Below are 7638 nucleotides of genomic sequence, written 5' to 3' on the forward strand. Positions count from 1 at the left end.
TGTCCTTCGTTGTCTTCTGACCAGAAAGATTCAACAGTGCTGAAAAGTGAATCTGCTGATACATCTGAGGTTCTATCCACTCCTGAGAAAACCAATGTTGATCTCTCCGATGTTGATGAATGTTCTCTGACTTCTTTGTTACAGATCTCTCGAGAGGATTTAATTAGAGCTCAACAGAGTGATGACACTCTTAAACCTTTATTTTCTGCAGCCAGGTCTAAGAAGTGTTCTGATCCTCTGTCCTCTTCGTACTTTCTTGATGATGGTCTGCTTTGTCGGACAGTGGTCCTGCATAAAGATGTTTCTCTGGAACCTAAAACTCAGATTGTGCTTCCTTTCACAGTGAGAGACTCTGTGTTGCATTTGGCTCATCAAGGACTTGCTGGTCATACCGGAGTTCGTAAAACATATGATCGTGTCTTGCGACGGTTCTATTGGCCTAAGGTAAAACGAGATGTGGCAAAACATATTCGATCTTGTCATACATGCCAGATCACCGGTAAGCCAAATCAAAAAGTGCCTGTTGCTCCGTTGCAGCCTATTTCTGTCGTCTCCACTCCTTTCGAGCATTTGATAGTTGACTGTGTTGGTCCTTTGCCCCGGTCTAAGACTGGTCACCAATATCTTTTAACCGTCATGTGCCAGACTACTCGTTATCCTGCTGCTTATCCGTTAAGGTCCATCACTACTAAATCTGTCTTGAAGGCCCTCACTAATTTCATGTCGACCTTTGGAATTCCCAAAGTTATTCAATCCGATCAGGGTTCGAACTTCATGTCAAAACAGTTCTCAAAAGCCCTGCGTCAACTTCGAGTAAACCACAATATTTCTAGTGCCTATCATCCGCAGAGTCAAGGAGTTCTTGAGAGGTTTCACCAAACCCTGAAGTCCCTTTTGAGGTCATATTGTGTGGAACTCGATGCGGATTGGGAAGAAGGTCTGCCGTGGATGTTATTAGCGATACGTGAGGTAATCCAAGAAAGTCTTGGGTTTAGCCCAAATGAATTAGTGTTCGGACATGTAGTGCGAGGACCTACGGCTGTGTTAGCTGATGAGTGGCGAACGTCTAAACCTTCTGAAAACATTTCAGATTATGTGAGTGGATTCCGGCGTAGACTGTATGAGGCACGAGCTCTCGCTAAAAAGAAGTTGAGTAAATCTCAAATAAAAATGCAACAACATTTTGACAGAAAAGCTGAGCTGAGAGAGTTTCAGGTGGGTGATCAAGTATTGGCTTTGCTGCCTCTACCTGCCAACCCATTTCAGGCTAAATTTACAGGCCCCTACAGTGTAGCTAAACGTCTTTCCGATAATAATTATCTGTTGAATACTCCTGACCGGAGGAAAAAAGTACAAGTTTGTCACAGTAACCTGTTGAAATTGTATATAGCTCCTGTTCGTTCTGTTACTGTTAATGTGGTAAACTCTTGTGACTCTTTTTCAGAATCATCTCCTCTCTTTCGCAGCACGAGTGGGGATTCGTTAGAGAATGCTGATGAGGATGAGAGTTTTCTTTCTCGAGAAAAAGTCGACGGGCGACTTAAAAACTCGGAGATTCTTCTTAACCAGATTAAAGAACTTTTTTCTCGTTTAGCAAAGGCTAATCTTACCGTTAATCTCGCCAAGTCTGAGTTCGCGAAGGCAACCGTTACCTATTTGGGTAAGGTAGTGGGGAATGGTTGTGTAAAGCCCATTGAGACTAAGGTTGAAGCCATTTGTAACTTTCCAGCTCCCACCACTCGTCGTGAATTGCGACGGTTTCTCGGCATGGTGGGATATTATCGGAGTTTTTGCGAGAATTTCGCTAGTGTAGTTTCACCTCTCACCGATTTATTGAGTCCGAAAGTGCCTTTTTGGTGGTCTGAGACATGTCAGCAGGCTTTCGAAAATTGTAAGGCTTTGCTGGCATGTGCCCCTGTTTTAACAGCTCCAAATTTTGAAAAGTCTTTTAGTCTTGCAATTGATGCGAGTGCTTGCGGTGCGGGCGCTGTTCTCTTGCAGGAGGATTCGAACCAGGTTCCACATCCTGTAAGTTACTTTTCTAAGAAATTTAATCGACATCAACAGGTATATTCCACCATTGAGAAAGAAGCTCTTGCCCTAGTGTTGGCCGTACAACATTTCGAGGTATATCTAGGGTCAATTGCTGCACCGATTATCATTTATACGGATCATAATCCTTTAGTCTTCTTGAATCGGATGAGGAATCGAAACCAGCGACTTATGCGATGGAGTCTCATTTTACAACCTTTCCATCTTGAGATTAAACATATTCGAGGAAAAGACAACATTATAGCTGACACACTTTCTAGAGCGTAAAATCGTGATCTCTGCGTTGCCTGTTCTTCTCTTTCTTTGCATCTCTAGGGCCCAGAGGTGTTGTAGAATGAAGAGGAGTAGAAGACGTTTCTTTGGATCACTAGAACTTTTTATTGTGTCCATTTTGGGTGGTGCTTGACTGTCTTTCCTTTGGTTTTTAGATTCGTTGCCGAATCTTTTTTGAGGAGGGAGGTGTTACGACCCTGTGTTCCACTTGCTCGCCTGCTGGTGGCGTTGTTCTTCATTGAGAGTGCAGGAGATCGCACACACCTGTTCCCTGCTTCCACCTAATTAAGGAGAGGATAAAACCTTGGCCTCCACCACTCTTCTTCACTTCGTCCAGGGGATTGACGCCCTCTGGAGAAGTCACTTTTTGGCGTGCCTTTATTTATTTACAACCCATACCAACCTTTTCTCTTCCCCATTTGGATTATGATTTTTCCCCTTTGATTTTGAACCCTAGACTTTGTTATATTAATTTATCTGTATTTTGAAGAGTAATAAAAACTTGCAAGTCATTTCAGTGTACTTGTATCCTTTATGTACGGTCGAAACGAGCTGGCCGTAACATTAAGTGTGGTAATTTGGAAAGTTAACAATAGTTAAGCTGTGTTAACAAGTGTACCCTCTATTGTAGACAGTAGAGACAAGTTTTAATGTTTTTGATTGTGTGGTAACAAAGAAATTCACAAAATGGTTAGAAGGAATACTAGTCTGATTCCAACAAATGAGAAAACTGTATTAGCTACCCCTTTATGGACAGACAATGAGTTTAAGTCTTTGTTATCAGAGCACATGGACACAATAGTGACTGAGCAAGTCAGATTGAATTTAACAAGGAAATTTGGCATTGATGCAGACAAAGTGTGGTCAATTGAAGATTGCAAGAAAGTGTTGGGTGCATGTATCAGGAAGAAAAATGTGAAAGGCATTATCTGTTGTCACAGAGAATTTAGCTTATCCATTGCACAAGAACAAGATCAGTGTATTGCTACGTTAAACGATCAGAACAAACAATTGCAGACTCACATGTCCTGTCTCAAGACAAAGGTGGGCCATAACAAAGCCTCAACCAAATGTGATTTAGAAGACCAACAGTCAGATGAAAGCTATCCTGATTTACAGTCTTTTGATAGTATAGAGGACAATGTCAATGCAGATGTAAATGCAGTTGAAGTGTGCGTAGCTAGACAAAAGCCTCAGGGAAAAGGTGTTGATACAGTTCCATTTGCAATCCCCATATTGCAGCCAAAAGCAGTCAAAACATCTTTAGGTCCTAAAGATATTGAGAGAATTGCTGAAAGTTTGCCATCAGTGCAAAGAAATTTTTCTGAGTTTAGGAGAGCATTGTTCAGTAAAATGCATCTTTACGACATGTCGTTGCCGGAAGTTACAAAGCTGATGTCACAAATTATAACTGAATCTGAATTCAACAATTTTGAGTCTGCTGTTACTTCTGAACTGCAACATGTCAGTAAGGGCGATTTGAGAGAAGGTGTTTTGAAAATCCTAAAGAATATCTTAGGACCCAAAATCGATTGGTCGAGAGTTACTAGCTGTGTACAAGAGAAAAAAGAAACTGTGAATGAATATACTGAGAGGTTCTGTCAGGTAGCTGCAGTGTACAGTGGAATTGCAGACACTCCAGAAAAGGTGTTAGGTGATAATGGCCCTTTGGTTCGCACATGGTTTCATTGTCTTTTGCCAGAACACAGAAAGGCGTTGCCTTACTTAAACATCACATGGTCCAGTAGAACCCTGCAAAACAACTTGGACAAGTTAGCTACTTGGGAAAGAGACTCTGATGTCAAGGCAAGAGTAAAAATTGCAGCAGCATCCTTTAAGGTCAATTCAGAGAAACAGAATAGCATCCCACGTTGTGGATAGCATTGTGGATAGCATCCCACGTTGCAGCCGTTGATAGCTTCCTTTTTCTGCCCCATCCAGGTAGTGTAACCACTGTTCCTTCCAAACTATGCTTCCAACGGTACCTCTAGAAACATTTAGTGGCATTGCTATCTTTTTGTATCCTGTTCCTTGTTTGTGAAGGGTGATGATATCTTCTCTTAACTTTTCGGACCATTCCTTTGACTTAGCCATATTTCTAACATGCAGTCAAATGTGACACTCAAGAAACCTTGGTAGTTTAGATATTTCATGTGTTCTAGCTCAAGCAAACCTGGTGCAATCAGTTTATTTGTACCAACTTGCTCCTCAGAACCACAACCTGTAAGTATGTGTTTAAAACTGTGTCTATTAATGCAGCTTGTCTGTCATTCTTACTATTTTGAGTAAAGATAAAAGATGGAGCAAGATTTGTTTTACCAACGTTTATGTTACATAAGTCATTCACGCTAGAGCTCGCTAACCAAGTATTTGTAGGTTGAACAGTGAGCTCATTGGCTACTGATACAGCAGAAACCAAACAGCTGTGCCATATACTGAATGATGTGATTGCAAGCAGATTGAGTTAAGGACCTATCAGCCTGCGCCATCTAGAGTTTCATGACAGAACTTTGTATTGATTACGTTATTGACCAAAATATTTGTGATTATGATTTTTGCCATTATCGAACAGCCCAAGAGTATGGGATCAATATCCTGTCTAAAGTATTGCAGCCATGGATCAAAAAATAATAAGCGTGAATCAAAAAAATTAACATGTACAGTTGTCACAGTTGTGCCTGTCTGATGATCCATCATTCACCTCTATTGCACTTACCTCTGGACCTGGCACCGCAAGCGTCGATCTTCTCCGAGCAACACAACAGTGTTTCATCAAAGAATTGCCGATTTGAACGAGAAGTTTGAACGAATAACTCGCTCGTAAAAACAGTAACTTGCCACCACCTACTGGCCGTTTTACTTTCATATTTAATCAATCACAAGGATGGGCAATGTCGGTCCTGGGTGCAGAGTTTAGCTCCTCCAACCCTAATCAAACACACATGAACCAGCTAATCATCATCTTTAGGATAATTAATACAGACAGGTGAGGTTTTTATCGGAGTTGACGCTAAACTCTGCAGGACAGCGGCACTCCAGAAACAACGTTACCTATCCCTGATGGACTGTATTCAAATTTGAAGCTATATTAAACATTAATCCTAAAGTAATATGCAATTATGTAGCTATGTAAATAAACACAATAAGTATGTAATAAATCACTGTATATTAAATCCAACTGGTTTCTGTATATCTTCTCTGTAACACAATCATTTTCAATAATCTTTTGTCAAATTTGGCGTAGTTAATAAAGAAGATAGGCAATGCATAGCAGTGAATGGTCAAAGTCTTAAAGTCTTCAGACTAGGGCTGGGCGATATGGCTGAAAACTGTATCACGATATAAGTGTTTCATATCGGTCGATATCGATAATTATTGAATTTTTTTATAACATATTTAAAATAAGGACCAGTCCAGGAGACAAATATATTACATTTAAAGATTTTTTATTTTAAACTTAACCTACCTCTGATTATAATCCCATCAGTTATAAAGGCAGAAATGTCAACACGACCATGGAAAACTCAAAAGTCTAAAATCACAATGAACACTTAACAATTATCTCTTAACATTAAGGTGCAAAATTAAAGAATACGTAAGAAATGCTTTATAAAGGGGTGGGCGATATGGCAAAAATATAATATTACGATTTCTTTCTATAAATTCTATTAATCTATTTCTTTCTATTTTCTATAAATTATACATTGATACTTATTAAAGCTATTAATAAAGTTATTAGTCAAGAGCAGTGAGTGATTTTCTCTTTACATTTTGTTGTTTTATTAACATTAAAGGTATAGTTCTCCTAAAAATTCTAATTTTCATAATTTACTCTCTCACGTTGTTTTAAACTCGAATAAGTTTCTTTCTTCTGTTGAAAATAAAAGTTATTTGGAAGAATGACCAACAGTTGATGTACCCCAGTGACTTCCATAGTATATTTTTCTCCTATGGAAGTCAATGGGGACCAGCTACTGTTTGGATACCCACATTCTTCAAAATATTAATATTAGAAAATATTAGAAGGCAATTAATACAGGTTTGGAACAACATTAGAGTGCGTAAATAATGAGATAATTTTTATTTTTGGGTGAACTATCCCTTTAAGGACAAGCGGCAGCGTGTTTACTATTACTACTGTCTCTTTATAAGAGCTGCGCGCGACGCGTCTATTATACATTAAAAATTATACATATAAATTTGACAAGCAGATTTTCTCTAAATTTTCTCAAGTTTGCTTTCACTTTAGACATATCCAACTAGTTTATGTAAACCTTGTGTGTATATAACAGTATTAGCAAAATAAGACTCGAAAGATAACTTAGTATTCAGGCGCTGGTAGACAGGCTTTTAGTGCATGTGAGCTTCACATGTATGCGCTGAGAAACGCACACGCTAGAACAGCGACGGTCTTGCATAATCTGCAGACGACATTGGTCTGACTACGGTCAGACTTTAAGTCAGGCGAGCTGACTTTTCCTGTTTTATCTAGTTACTAGAGAGTGAGTGCCTTTGTTCAAGCAATCAAACTTGCTTTGCTGGTTTCTTCCGACGAAAAAAAAAATTATCGAACGTTTTATCGAACGCATTTTTAATTGATATTGATTACGTGTCTATCGCGATACATATCGTTATCGTTTTATTGCCCAGCCCTACTTCAGACAATGGTCGTTTTAAACTTAGTTTTTGCAAAGAATTGTAGCGTTTCATAACTGCAGGATGTTTCACTTACAGTAGCCTTAGCATATTGACATCATGAGCCAAGTAATATTGTTTAACACCAATTACCAGTGTGCACATTAACATTCTCATGTATCTCAAAAAAGATGAATTTGATTATTTATGTCCAGAGTTCAGATAGCTTTACTGCTTGAAAGTCTTTGTAAAGTTAAATTAAACTGTCGTCTTCCCCTGTATAAGTAAGCATCAGTAGCCATGAGTCGCATTGGTGTGACATCAACTCCCCTCTTTGATTGATTGGCTAGAGGAGTAGCTGTCAATCTAGAACTAGTGGACCAATGGTGACGCTTAAGCCCGCCCTAATTTACATGAAACTCGAACTGCAACATTTGGGAAAACAAGCGCAGAACATAGAAAGAAGAGCAAAGAGAAAAACAGCACAAGCGTACAAAAGAGTAAAATATGAGCAGAAAATGCAAGAGAGCACAAAGTACAGAGTAACAAAACCAAGGAAAACAAACTTATGGTCATGCTTTCTTAAAAAGTATAAGTTTTGTGCAAAATAACTTTTAATGCATTTAAACTTTTTATTCATGCTTGTTATTTTTTGATTCACGCTTATTATATTTTGAT

The sequence above is a fragment of the Squalius cephalus genome (assembly GCF_949319135.1).
Source record: "Squalius cephalus genome assembly, chromosome: 23".
NCBI lineage: Eukaryota > Metazoa > Chordata > Actinopteri > Cypriniformes > Leuciscidae > Squalius > Squalius cephalus.